General features: G+C 37.5%; 1 long non-coding RNA gene across 1 annotated transcript; it reads left to right on the top strand.

The window, feature by feature from the left end:
• Positions 1 to 669: 669 nt before the first annotated feature.
• Positions 670 to 12525, top strand: LOC118171842. The gene is made up of 2 exons (XR_004753423.1): positions 670 to 790; positions 11826 to 12525. It is a non-coding gene; the product is annotated as an uncharacterized LOC118171842 (long non-coding RNA).
• The last annotated feature ends 1675 nt before the right edge of the window (positions 12526 to 14200 follow it).

Here is a 14200-nt window from a genome sequence, read left to right on the forward strand (position 1 = left end):
AAAATCATCCAGATTTACCCATGCTTATGGTCTCTAGATGCCAGACCTGAACTTTGGGGCTGCCTGCACCCAGTGCCAGAAGAGACAGGGGAGAGGGGAGGGGGCTCAGCTGCTGATATTGTAGTGTAAGAGCTCAGCAATTGCTGTGAGCCCCTCTAAAGAAAATATTTAGATATAAAAAAGTGTGGTTTTTTTGTTTTGTTTTGTTTTGTTTGTTTGTGGTTTTGTTTGTTTGTTTGTTTGGTATTTCTGCTTGATTCAGCAGGCAGTCATTATGCCTGCTGAAGGCTCTTATACATCTCAGTCAGATGTGGCCGATCAGATATGGACAGAAGCAGGTTTGGATGCATCGATGTAGTCAGGTAGCAGCAGCAATACGGAAGCTAAAACAGATAAAAAAATCACACAGCAAAGAGGCAATGCACAGAAAAATGTGAGGAGCTCTGAACTGCGTGTTCTTCTTTTTACCCCCCCCCCCTTTTTTTTTCCCGTTTTTTTTTTTTTTTTTTTAAATCCTTTTGATCATGATTAAAATAGTTCAGAACTGTCAGGTAATGCTGAATTCAGACAAATGCCACAAATGCCAAGCAGTTACTGCATGTCTTAGAACACTTACCTTAGCTCATATGGGGTGATAGTGGTTGCTGTAGGTACAGTGGGTTTGCTACTATGGTTAATGGGTTAATGGTTTACTTGTTTGCTCTTTCAGGAAATCTTGGATTGCAGACCACAACTCGTTAGTCATTTCTTGTGGCTCAATATCACCTTCAGCAGGATCCAAACCACAAATGTGAGACACTAATTAGCTTTCTTTTGTTTCATTACAATGGAATGTTTTTATGGTCATTAAGATTTTTAAGTTTTTTATTACTTGTTCTGTTAGGTGCACAATGAAAAAAATGGTTCTTAATTGATATGTGAACATGACATACTTTTTTTTGTCTCTATGTCAGTTTTAATAAGATGATGTCATAATGTCTCCATCTGTTTTACAGTAAATTATTAGGTTCAGGACAGTAAGAATGTCCGGAAAAATTGCTTTTAATGTTGCAATAAAAAGGACTCTTGAGCTCAGACTTAATAGGATGGCCTTGTGCCTAGATGATATCATAATTTTTGTTATTAGCAATTTTAAGAATTTTTCCCTTAGTACAGTGGTACTAGACTAGTACAGACTACTTTTCCATTTCAGGTTACTTGGTTCAAACTGCAGTGTATGGAACTTTGCACAAACAAGAGTGCATCAGGTCAAAAAAAAAAAAAAAAAAAAAAAAAAAAAAATTTTATTTACCATTTTTAAAAAAAAATTTTTAAAATAAAAAAAAAAAAAAAAAAAAAAAAAAAAAAAAAGATTTAATACACCCTTATGGATCACTACTGTTTAAAATATAATTAAAAATAATTTTCAAAATATATATTTGAAACCCTCTAATTTCTCATTTAAACCATTTTTACCATTTATACATTTTTTTAATGGTTATACCATATATACCAGTTTTGCCATTATTTGTACCAGGACTATGACTGAGACACTCCTTTGTGATTAAGATAGGTTCAGGAAATATACAAAATATTTCTGCATTGTAATCCTATAACAATTCCCCTGAATTATCTGTGTGCATAGACAGCTCTAGATTAACCTACTTTGGTTCCTGTATGCCTAAGCAGAGACTCCACATCAGTACTTCCGTATTTCTGGCCAGGATTTCCCAGGCACAAATATGTGTTCACATACCCTTAAAATATTTGAGGTATGTACAATTACTTTCATAGCATATCAGACATACTTGTGAATGTACATGCTACACAGATATGATGCTTCTTGGAAAATGCAGCAATGCTCCTTGGACTTGTGTGTGGCTGCACTGCAGTCCTGCAGGACAGAAAACCTGCTCTTGCCAGCACATGACTCACATACAGCATGCTTACATGGGCTGTTATATTACCAGGAAAGAGTGAGCTTTGTCAACAACAAGATGCATGTCAATTCTTGTCTGAAAATCAGCAACAGGAAAAGCCCTGGGCAGCTGGAAACCCCCTGGCAACTCGAGATCACATGCATGCAGCCTTCCAGCAATTCTGAAAGAAACTAAGGAGAAAATAAAACAGTGCTGTTCAGAGTAAGGCTAGAGCTGGGCTGCTCAGAGCTGACCCAGCTGCTTTTCTTCTCAAGGCAAGACTTAGGTCTTTGGAAATGGGTGTTAGCATAGATCAACAAACAGAACCGACAAAGGATTGAGCATGTGTTAGGGTAAGGATAATAACAAACACACCAAGAAACCCAAGAACAAATCAAGCCAATAGAAACAAGCAAAGCAAAAATATGTACATCTATACACAGTTAGTCTGGGGAAAGATAATATTTACAACAGATGTTCAGTTTCTTTTCTGCAGTTCCAAATTTCAGGAAACAAGCACTGCTTTGGCAGGGTTACTGTGCATGTTCAGTGCAAGGTGTCTGGAAAGTATGTATGCACTTTGGAAAGTTGCCATTCATGTTGTGATGGGGAAAAAAAAAAAAAAAAAAAAAAAAGTAAGAGGAAGGCCTTGAAATTGGCTCTGTTTATCCATCTATACATGGCACTGCCACTAGTACACTTCTTCAGCCTGGGTGCATTGACATGCACAGTCAGGGCCATTGAGCAGCAGGGGACAGGGGAAGCAGCTGAGCCACGAGGAGACAAATTCAGAAGAGATCTGATTGCAGAGGAGATTGTGTCAGGAACAGGGAATTTTGTATCCTAGGAAGGAAGTTTTGTTCTGTCTGGAGACTTCTACGTTATGATCCAGAAATGGGATGCTAGGCATACAAGGTTTAGTTGTTGCTGTACAGTCAAAAAATGTGATGTGCAATGTAAATTTCAGAAAACTATGTCCCTCATTCTTTTTGGACAGCTCCGATAAAAGTGTGATGAAGAATGCCAAGTATCTTCCTAGTTTTAATACACAGTATAAAGAAATAGCTCTAGAGCTCAGGACACAAATGGAGCTTTAGATTAGCTGTCAACAATGTCATATCCATGTTAATAATGTCCAATTCATGCCTGGGGCTGACACTCTTTCTTATTTTTATTCACAAATTCCATTTAATAACAGCAATAAGTCACTCTAGACAGTGCATTTCTAAGGGATTTTTGCACTTCTCAGGTGGTTAAAGTCACTTGACCTTTGGCCTCATGCCTTAAAAACTCCCTAAGAGATGTGCTAAATTGCCCAGAAATACATTGCCTGTCATGTCTTGTTGCTTAATTAAGGGCAGCCTAGATGGCCTATAAGGACTGCCCTTAAGTAATTACTAATTGATTTCCTACTCAAGAAAAATGAATAAATTCCACAGCAGCCACACTGTCACATGGCATTTATATTTATATTCCTCCAATAGAGAATGAAAATCACACAGGGATGGGGCGGATTGAGGGCAGAAACATCTTTATAGTGACTAACCCTCGCTCTCAGAGTGTCATGTCTGGCTGCAGCCCCAGATCTTAACCCATTGCTTGTTTTGAGACAAAAACATTGCTTGAAAGTCAGAGTTTTTAGAAACTATGAAAGGTCTAGTTTTCCAGCTATATTTACCTGTTTTGAAAGATGGTTAATCTTTGTTGCAAATATCTAACCAAAAAATAATAGAAAGAATGATAAATTGCCATCTGCTGCTGAAAGGAAAATAAGAATTATAGTCTGCCAAAATAACCAGAGGGAAACACATTTCAAAATTCTTCCATGAAGAAGGGAGGTGGGATTTAGGTAGGAATATGAGAGGTTCTTCCAGCTTTTGTTACCAAACTGTTTATCAGAGTGCATGAAATAGACTTTCTGGACTTGTTGCATTTTCTGGCTAAAGCTGAAAACAATCTGAAAAACTACTGGTATCTTCTAGTTTTATAAGATGATGACAATGATTTGGGCTTCATCAGAAATCTTGAACATGAATATGATTTTTTTCAGGAATGAGCAATATGAATACTATGCTTTTAATAAATGTATGTATAACAACATTTATTAATTTCTTATTACCATGAGCAAGAGTGCATTATATATTATCCTACTGAAGCAGTTTTTACATGCTACAAAACAAGACATATGAAGCGTGGCTGAGGGAACTGGGGCTGTTTAGTCTGGAGAAAAAGGGAGTGAGGGGAGACCTCTTTGCTCTCTACAACTGCCTGAAAGGAGGTTGCAGCGAAGAAGGTATTGGTCTTTTTTTCTCAGGTAACAAGTCATGGAATGCAAAGCAGTAGCCTCATCAAGTTTCACCAGGGCAGGTTAAGACTGGATATACATCACAAAGAAGTTCTTCACAGGAAGGGTGGAGTCAGGCATTGGAACAGGCGGCCCATGGAAGTGGTGGAGTCACCATCCCTGGAGGTATTTAAAAGACATGTGGATGTGGTGCTTAGGGACGTGGTTAAGTGATAGACTTGGCAGTGTTAGGTTGATAGTTGGACTCGATGATCTTAAGGGTCTTTTCCACCCTAAATTATTCTGTGCTGACTTCTCAGTTACATTAGCAGTTTACACATCACTAAATTACTCTAATTAAAAAAGATCTCTCTCTGAACCATTTCCTTTACAAACAGTGGGTGAAACCAGGCCCCAGTGGAGTCAGACAGTATTTCAGTTCACTTCAGTGAGGCCAAGATTTTACTCCGATAAACATGAATAACAAAATGCTTAACTGCTTTATTTTTCATATCTTTTAATATGTAAAATATTACAGAATTAGTCTATGCAAAACTGCAAATGTTATGGATAGACAGGACCTGTCACATAAATACACCTTCCTGTCATTACGATTATGTAATTGAATGCTATTTATTTCAACATACTGTACTAACCATTTGAAAATATCAAGAGTTGGATAAATGAAATAAATATGATAATCAACAGCCATTCCTTAAGCCTTATGGTTTGAAATGCAAATAAATAGCAAGCTATGAAGGGCTGCTTAACCTTACCTGAATAAAACCACAGATTTGAAATGCAGAGTAAAATCAAACAACTGCCCTTTCAATTAATCCTCTCTGTACTTTGCATAAAAAGTACAGCCTCTCTAATTTCTGCAATTGATACAATTCTGGAATAATATGGGTTGTTAAGGTGTGTAAACGTATACATTGTAAGCTCATTTTTTGTGTTATATCATATTTACGTCTGCATATGGGCAGCAATGGTCTGTGCATTAATGGTGTTTGTTGGTCTGTTATTGTTTGTGGTTTATTTTCAGAACCCCAAAGCTTAGCTAGAGATTTACCATGTTAGCATCATCTTAACTGATGTCAATATTTGTGCATCATTTTGGTGTAACATATTTCCTTAAAAATAAGGGCATAGGAAAGCTGATGTTTCTGATTCCTGGATGTGCCTAGTTTCTTGCGGCTGAAAAGGCCTTTGCTGTCATCATGTTCTGTGCAATGATCTTTGTGTTTTTCTGTAACATTTTTCTCCCTACACATGTGTGTTTTATATCCTCTTCATGTTGGTATAGCATGAAGTCTTATGTGGAATTTAGAGGATCTGAACTAAATGTAGCTAAAAGGAACTTTTGGATGAACTGCCTGGGATTTGTTCAGATCTGTTAAAGTAATGGGGGAAAGCACAAAAGGATAAAGAAAAGAAAGGCCTTAATCTTTGTTCCATGAGTGATAAAGCAGCATCACATGGGTGAAAATTGGCCTGACCTTCACCCACATGATGCTGCTTCTGCCTCAGCCACTCTTTCTTTGCTCTGATTAAGTGAAGATAGCCTCTTTCTCTGCAAGGAAAAGTCAAAGAACAAAAAGAAAAAAAATCCTGTCTTAACTATAAAAGGTTTATTTTTTTAATCACAGTTGGGCTCATACAAGCTGGTTTCTAACCTTGTTTTTTTTTTTTTTTTTTTTTTTTTTAGCTAAAAAAGTGCCTTTTTAGAATTTCTTTGGCTCGGTTTCTTTGCCCTCCCCAACTTCCCCCCTGCCCCTCCCCCCTTCAAAACTCAGAGCCTGGATCTTAACATGCTTCCCTTGGATGTGCTTTGTTGCTCATCTCCACTTTTACATGATAGCTGTTTGACTTAAATGGGTTGTTCACCAAAGGATTGCCCCTTGGGGAATGGAAAAACTGGAGGGAGGGAGAGGAAAGGCAGTACTCAGCTGGCTTAAATGGCATGTACAGTGTATCTGTTGGCAGGGTATTGCCAACGCTCTGAGGAAACTTAGTGCTCAGCTTTTACCACTGGATGCCATCCACCAACTGAGACACGGTTTCATGTATCAGGTTATCCACGTTCATATAGACAAGAGAACTTTACTGCGACACTGTTGTCAAACTCCTGTGACTAATATTTTCAACAGCGTGGTATTTAAAATTTGATAAGGATATAATAAGTCATTCTCCAGATAGTCAACATTCTCTGAGAGTGGGTAATGTCTTCACACTGAAATCAGTTGCTTTTTTTATGGGTACTGCATAGCCCATTTTTGGTTGCAGTATTGTGGCAGAATGAAAATGCATTTTTAATTGGATATTGATCTACTAAAAATCAGTTAAACTCTAGGTTATGTAGGTGTTCATGTGTATATATCTGTTTGAACAGAATCTGGCTGGGAAACCTGGCTGAGATCCAGTGGATTATTGGCTAAGTCCACAAGCTAGCTTCAATTTCCACTGGTCATTTTTTCCCTCAGGAGCTAAGAATATATGATGCTATGCAACATAATGGAATGTCACTGTAATGTATAATGTCTGTTATTGTATTACATATCTGAGGTAGGGAATGAGGAAAGACCTCCTCAGCTTACCTTCAAAACACAGGCGTCAGATAGCTTTTAGCTGGAAACACTCTGTACTCTGTATTACTTAGATACTCTATATTACAGATGGGAAAATGACTCAATAAGTTCACTGTAGTTTCTAAAACTGAAATCGGACAGATGAATACTACTAGCATGCAGTAAGCACAGTGTGACTACAGCTGATTAATCAGTGTTGGAAACAATGAACACAAAGACATTTTGTTTAGACATTTTGTAGCAGCTGTAATTTAGAAGAATGACAATTTAGAACGTGCTTAAAATAATACTGCTTCTAATTTTGATATGTGAATGCACTGACTCTAACAATCTCTCTTCTTCTTTGGCAGTGGTTTCAGAAGCATCAGCATGAGTTGTTTTCTGGCCTTGATAGATATTAGCTACCTATATACATCCTTGCATGCACAGTTGAATTGATTGATTATTTTTTAGTGATATAGCTGATATTCACAGGACCTAGTATTTATGTGCAATAATACTGGTCATACCATCTAAGAACGTGTCCCCCTTTGTTTTCCCAAGTATATTCTACCACTGTGCCCACAGAGAGTACCACACAAAATATTGTGGTTGTAAATATGTTCAGCAACAGTTAGAATTTAGACTCTGATTCAAAGCCCATTGAAGTAAATGAAAAGACTCCTATTGAATTCAGTGTGCTTTGGCTCCAGCACTTGATTCTTTATTTAAAACTTTTAACAATTATTCAGTGGAAGAGGCAAATATTCTGTACTTTGTTTTCTGCAGTCCTCTTGCTAAAAATAAAATTATGTAAGGAGGTGTTTTTAAGGGAAAAATATGATTTGCATCAATTTATAGGAAGTTTAAATTACTCTAATATACACATAAATCAACACATGTATGAACATGTATGGAGATTCATACATAATACAAACACGGACTTTCTCACATGCCACCCATGCACATACAAATCATATTAAGAATTTAAGATATGAACCTCTAGGGTTTGTTTCATTGGCCCAAACAGGAGTGTCCAGTGCCCTCTGAGGTGCAACATGGTATCTGAGGCACCCAAGTGGGGATGGCAAACATGACACAGGGGTGGTAAGGGCCATAATTTCTTCTGGGTTGGCAGATGCCTCATGGCATCCCCAGGTCTTGTCAGATGGCATCAGGGTCCTACATCACTGGGGAAAATCAAGGGAACTCTTATCCTCAGTAGTTAATAACCAAGAGAGATAATCAAGACTCTGTATATTTTCTCCAGTCATCTTACAGGATTGTTTTTAAGCTCGGGATTTCACAAACCAACTGGTTTTAATTTTGTGGCTTGAATCACTATTTCATTAACAAGAGGACAGTATTCATGATGGCAAATAAAATATTGACACAATAGGCTAAATTTAAAATATGGAACATACTGAAAACCACATTAAAAAAAAATAAAATAAAAATGTGGTTTTACTTAAGCCACTAAAAATACTTTTAAAATCAATTTTTGGCTGAATTGTATGGTTCTCTCAGATTTTCTCAGTACCACAGCATTGCTTTTGCATACCCATAAAAGCTCATGTTATGCAAAAATGGTATCACCCTGGTCAGTGAGGAAGGAAGATCGTTTGGGAAATTTGCTTGCTAGTTAGTAGCTATTGACAGGTCTAATCTGAAGCCTTCCTCACCATCAGATAATAACAAGGACCAGTACCTTCATTTATTTAAAATAGCCTGAACCAGACATCATATCTTACTGAAAATGCACGTTTCTACATACTAAATTGCTCTACATACGTGACATATTGTATGATTTTTTCCAGTTCATGGCAGCTGCCTCAAACAAGCTTGAAAGGCTCAGTTATGGTCTATTGGGTCAGAAATTGCTCCCCCTCTCATCCCCTCCCCCTCCCCCCCACTCCCCCCCCCCCCCCCTTTTTTTGGGTGCAGAAGTACTTAGTTACAGTGAATAGGTAACACAATATCCACACCATAATATCCATAATATGCATATTGTGCATGGCAAAAGGCGAATAATTTGTAATCCCCATTTAAATTAAAAGTATAAATACCTACTGTATTCAGCAGACCTCAAGTGTTTTACCAGTATACATACTTAAGAGATATTCAATATGTTTGTGTGAAAGACCAAAAGTTGTGTGCTTTATTTATGCAACTTATTGAACAAAAGTAAGATTTATAGCTCTTTTTAATATTTGTTTATTCCTACTTCATTATTAACATGTAATCATCATTGAAATGTAGCTCAGGAAATTTATAAATGAAAATCTACATCCTAGCAACACTTAGAATAAGGGGGTAGAATCAATATATCCATCATACAATAAATCCTCCAGTGTGACATACGTTCAGGTCAGAAAGATGTCTCTTACTTCTTGGAGGGGCCATTTCTGGCTCTGTCATTTGCACTAGGAGTCCCTTCTCCTTGGAGAAAACAAGAACAAATTGACAAATAATGCAAGACTTTATAAATGTCAGAATTCAGGTTATGTTTTTTTTTTTTATTCTTTGCAGTTATCCCTTTGCTGTCAAATTCAGAAATTCAGTCTCTCTCATTTTTGATAACTTTTTTTTATATATATAGTTTTGTAAGAGGAAGAAAGTCAATTAGGCTGGAGGGAGTTTTGGCAGAAGAAGAAACCACGAGATATGGGTAACACTGGTGACGGCTGTAGTGTCACCACTGTCCTCCTCGTTCTTCTTACAGTCCTTATTTGCCAGAGATAGCCTTACTTTAACTGCTTTTTCTCACAGATTTTTTTTTTTTTTTTTCTGATAACATATATAAATATCCTTCTCATAATTGTCTAGTGATCTACATGTAGTACATATAATATGTGGACTCACTTTCATCTGCAAAGCCTGAAGATATTGTTCATTATGTTTTATGTGCCAGAATAGATCAGAATTACTCCCAGAAGGGTATGTGTTTAAACTGGCAAAGAAAAATGATTGACATCTACCATAAGTACTTTTGTCAAAGCTTTGGCATGTTATCAGTTTGCAGAACTATTCTAATGAACAGTGTCCATACTCACCAGATGTGGTATCAAGAATATGCCAGATACTTGTAAAATTCTGCTACAGTCTTAATGCCAAATGTGTAAAATACAAACAGGTTAGGGCTACAAATTCTGCTAGAGAAATTAAATTTAGTTAAGGAGTTGAGCCTAAAGGGTCAGAGAATGTAAATAATTCCAGGCAGGAGCCTACCCTCTTGGCTAGTTTCAGAGAAAGTGGATTATTATCTCTATCCTCAAATACTAAATTGTCTTGTATAAATTTTCAGCTTTAGTACTGATGCAGGCAGAAGTAGGAAATGCTTAACGTAAAATAAGGATTTATCCCTGTATTTGAGGAATAATAATAATAACAATAATAACAACCGGCATTGAATATTCCTATTTAGCCTTTTATTCCCAAATGCCCATTTCTAGTTCATAAACAGTATTGTTTTCAGAGAGTACAAGAACAAACACTGAAACAAAGTCTGTCACGAACACATTTGAGAGAGGATTTAATTCCTTCAAGCTCTCAAGACACCAAGAGCTGGGCAGAAGTTGTTAGCAATGCCTTTTGCTCCCAGTTTTGGAAGAATTGTCCTACAGAGGGCTTGCTAAATTCAGCAGCACGTGGTAGGCCTTTAGGCTGGGTTTACATCTACTCAGAATACCTGAAGTCAGCAAGACTTCAGGTAGAGGATATTTGTGAATAGGATCTTGGGTTCCTTGAGTTCCTCCTGTGACTCTTGCAGGTATCCAAATTAGTATCCAAACTTTTTCCTTAGCTACCTATCATGGCATTCAGATATTCATCTATGACGTTCTAAGGCTCTAAATACTAAACACAAAGTAAATTAATTAACTAATTAACATCAAATATTTTATTTATTATTATTATTATTACATTTTTTTTGGTGGGCTATATTCCTGTTGGGATAGACATGTTAGTAACAGAACTTCAGATTTTTTTTTGTTGTTGTTCCAGAAAGCAAATAATGCATATTTGTCAATTCAGGTATTAGCTGCTACACAAATTGGAGTGTTTTTTGTTTTGTTTTGTTTTGTTTTGTTTTGTTTTAATTTAGTTTCCTTGGGAATCTGCAATGAAATTCTGAAAAACTTATTTTTTAACACTTTCTTGCCAACTTCCTACCAATCATCCAAACACAGATTTGCTTAGATTGTTTTGGAAATTGTCCCAAGAAATTGTATGTATTCATTTAGTGGTTTTTATTTGCAGAGATTCCTCCCGGACTGGTCTTCATAAAGTAAAACTAAAAAAGAACATGATTTTTTTTTTTTTTTTTTCTTGTTGGTGAGTGTCCCCTATTCCAACTGCCATAATACTGGTTAAAAAGGCTCCCTATTCCCTCTCTGGACTTGCTTAGGGACAATTCTCCACAGGATCAGAGAACACCACCCCTGCAGATGTCTAAAAGCATTATCTGTGCATTATAGTAAAATATTCAGTGCCCATGGCTTCAGGTGTCCCCATATGCTCCCAGGTATGTGGACTAGTTATTAATTGGCTGGTCTCGCCCTGCTTCTCCTTACAGCCTGGGAGGCTCAATGACAGCTCTTCTTCCATGAGCTGGTTCTTTCTCAAAGTTTCTGTACTTTCAGACAGGGTAGTACTTCCATAGTGTAACTGAACTAAAAACCTGGAGTTTATTAGTATGTGTGCCAAAATTACAAACTCAGAGGTTGGTAGATATGCACGCTAATCATTTCTAGTTATGCATGAAGTTAATTTAGAGAAATTTATATTATTTTACATTTACATTATTTTAATGGCAATATTTACAAATCAGATTCAATGATTTCAGTTTGATTTTGATGCCTTTTTATGTTTTGCTTGGTTTTAGATATGTATTAATTTGCTTTATCAATAATATGAAAAATTAATGAAGCTCTTATTAAGGTTATAAGCACCTCAGAGGAGTTATCACTTATCACTTTATCAGAGGAGTTATCACTTTATCTTTTGTTTTATTACTATGATTAAAACAAAGTTGTGTTGTTATCACTGACAAAATATTTACTCCTCTTTCCCTGGCAGATTTCACATTGCTTTTCTACCCCTGCTCCTGGAGAGGAGCAATGGGAAGCTGTCCTTTGGAGTGACGCAGAAGCACTTGCAGAGCAGCACAAAGGTAAGGAAGGTACACACGTAACCTCCCTGCCTGGCACATCTGAGGCATCCCAACCCCTTCCTCAGACACCCAGCAGGCAGGCACTCATGCTGTGTGCCAGCCTGTGAACTCCCCAGGATTGCTCTGTAAGGCACCAACCTCACACTGCCCCCTGTGACTCCTCCATCCCCTGCCATGGGACACTGCCAACCCTGGCTGTACTTGGCCCTATCTCTTCCTGAGCTCAGCTGGACTCAGTTCACTGGCCTGAAACAGTGAAATAAAGGGAATTTTCCCCTTAAGAGGTCTAATCCTTCAGATTTCACAAAGGCAATATTCCTGCTGATTTCAACAGAAGTTGTATTTGAGGATCAATGGCAGGATACTACCCATTTGAAATATAAGTGGACAGCGGCATCAGATCATATGGTTGGTGAGAAGAGACTGAAAGAAAAATGATGACAGCACAAAAGTATTCATTCCTACCCACATCTTCAATGTTTTCATTTCAGAGCATTTGTTAAGCAATAAAGAGGGTCTCTCTCTGCTTCATGTAATTTAGTGATAGTTCTTCGGAAAGGAGAAAGGATCCTTTCACAGCTGTATCAACATCTCTCTTAAAAAAAACAGCAGCTGACTTGACATGTCAAGCATCACATATTTGGCCATGGAAGCAAAGCATAAGCCAGGCTGGTCAATAACACAGACTTGGAATAATACCACTGAAAAGTTGGTCTGTAAACTGATGCTACCTTATTTCCTGGATTCTAGAAGGACTTGCTGAGATTTAACAGCAATGCAGAACTACCACATTGCTGGTAGATATTTCTTTTCCTGTTACATGAGATCCATGCACAACATGAAAAGAGCAAATGAACATCAGGTTTACATCACCACTGATATGTGAATGATTGATCACCCATTAAATCACATACAGAGCTGGTAACAGCACACGGGGTAGCGTTAAAGTAAAATGTTTGATATTCTTTACTCTAATTAAACATGGAAATAATACAATGCAGTCTGTATTGTAAATGTTATTGCAGATTATAGACCTAAAGGAGAGGTGTTATGCCACCTTTATAGCTTCCAGTTCCTGGAGACTGTGACTTAGAGCTGCCTCAGGGCTGCCCTAAATTACACCAGTTGGTAATGACTCCCAAAGGGCTGCTATGCATCCAGTGGTTGCTGGAGTGTAAAGTACTTTGGCTATGCCAGAAGCCCATCATTTCACAATGGAGACTGAGAGCAGCTGGCATAGTGCTTGGAGAAAATCCCCAAGTAGTGGTTTAAGACATTTTTTGAACACTTTTTTGTCATGAGAGTGATATAAAATAAAGGCCAGATTTCACAAACACACAGGGGCTTTTTCTTTTTTATTTAAGCATCTGTAGTCATGAGTTGATAAACTTGGAGACAAGGGTTTCTATAGGATTTCAGAGCAGGTATCAACTCAATATTGCCTCAGCTTGGCAGTGTTCCAGCTCTCTGCCCTGGCCCTGGTTCCCTGCACAGTAACACTGCCTGTGCAGTGCAGCATCACTGGCTGTCAAAGGCATACTCCTGATTTACATTTGTGTTAGTGAAAAGAGAACTGGATTCCCCCCTGTAAGCGCTAGTTTTTCAGTTCAGGTTCATATTCCGTTCTTCAATGGAGCTACCAAAGATAAAAATTGAGTTTCCATGTGTAGAAGATCTTTTCGTAAATGTATATATGGCTCATTCAAAAGCTCAGCCCATCCAGGCTAAAGGAATGATGTATGCACTGTTTTTTTCTGTGCAGTGTGTGGGTGAGCCGACCATTCTTACACCACACTTACACTTACTATTCTCAAATATTAAAAAGTCTTGTAGGAAATTATGGCTTAATATTGGCAGTTTGGGGATACAGTTTTAATGTGAGTATCTTCAGCACGCTCACTTAAGAGCATCCTGAAGACAATAACTGACTGCTGGCAGCAGAAACTCATGACTCACAAACTCAACTGATGCTGTCCAAAACTCAGCTAATTGTGTTTTCAAACCTTTCAGGCAACAAGCCATGCTTATAATTTTACTAGAAGTTCTAGGGAACATAGTCAAAAATGAAGTAATTGACAGAGATATCACAGCTAGGAAATGTACAAACCCTCTGCGAACCCATAGAAAGTGTTGGTTTCATTCTTTGATAAATTTACCGGGGAGAAGTAATTATCAATTCTGTCCTAAAGATAGCTTTAAAAAAAAAAAAAAAAAAAAAAAAAAAAGACAGTGAACTCCAGTAACATCAAGGTGAAGAATGATTGTGTGGATTATGTAGGTG

Source organism: Oxyura jamaicensis, chromosome 9 (assembly GCF_011077185.1).
Source record: "Oxyura jamaicensis isolate SHBP4307 breed ruddy duck chromosome 9, BPBGC_Ojam_1.0, whole genome shotgun sequence".
NCBI lineage: Eukaryota > Metazoa > Chordata > Aves > Anseriformes > Anatidae > Oxyura > Oxyura jamaicensis.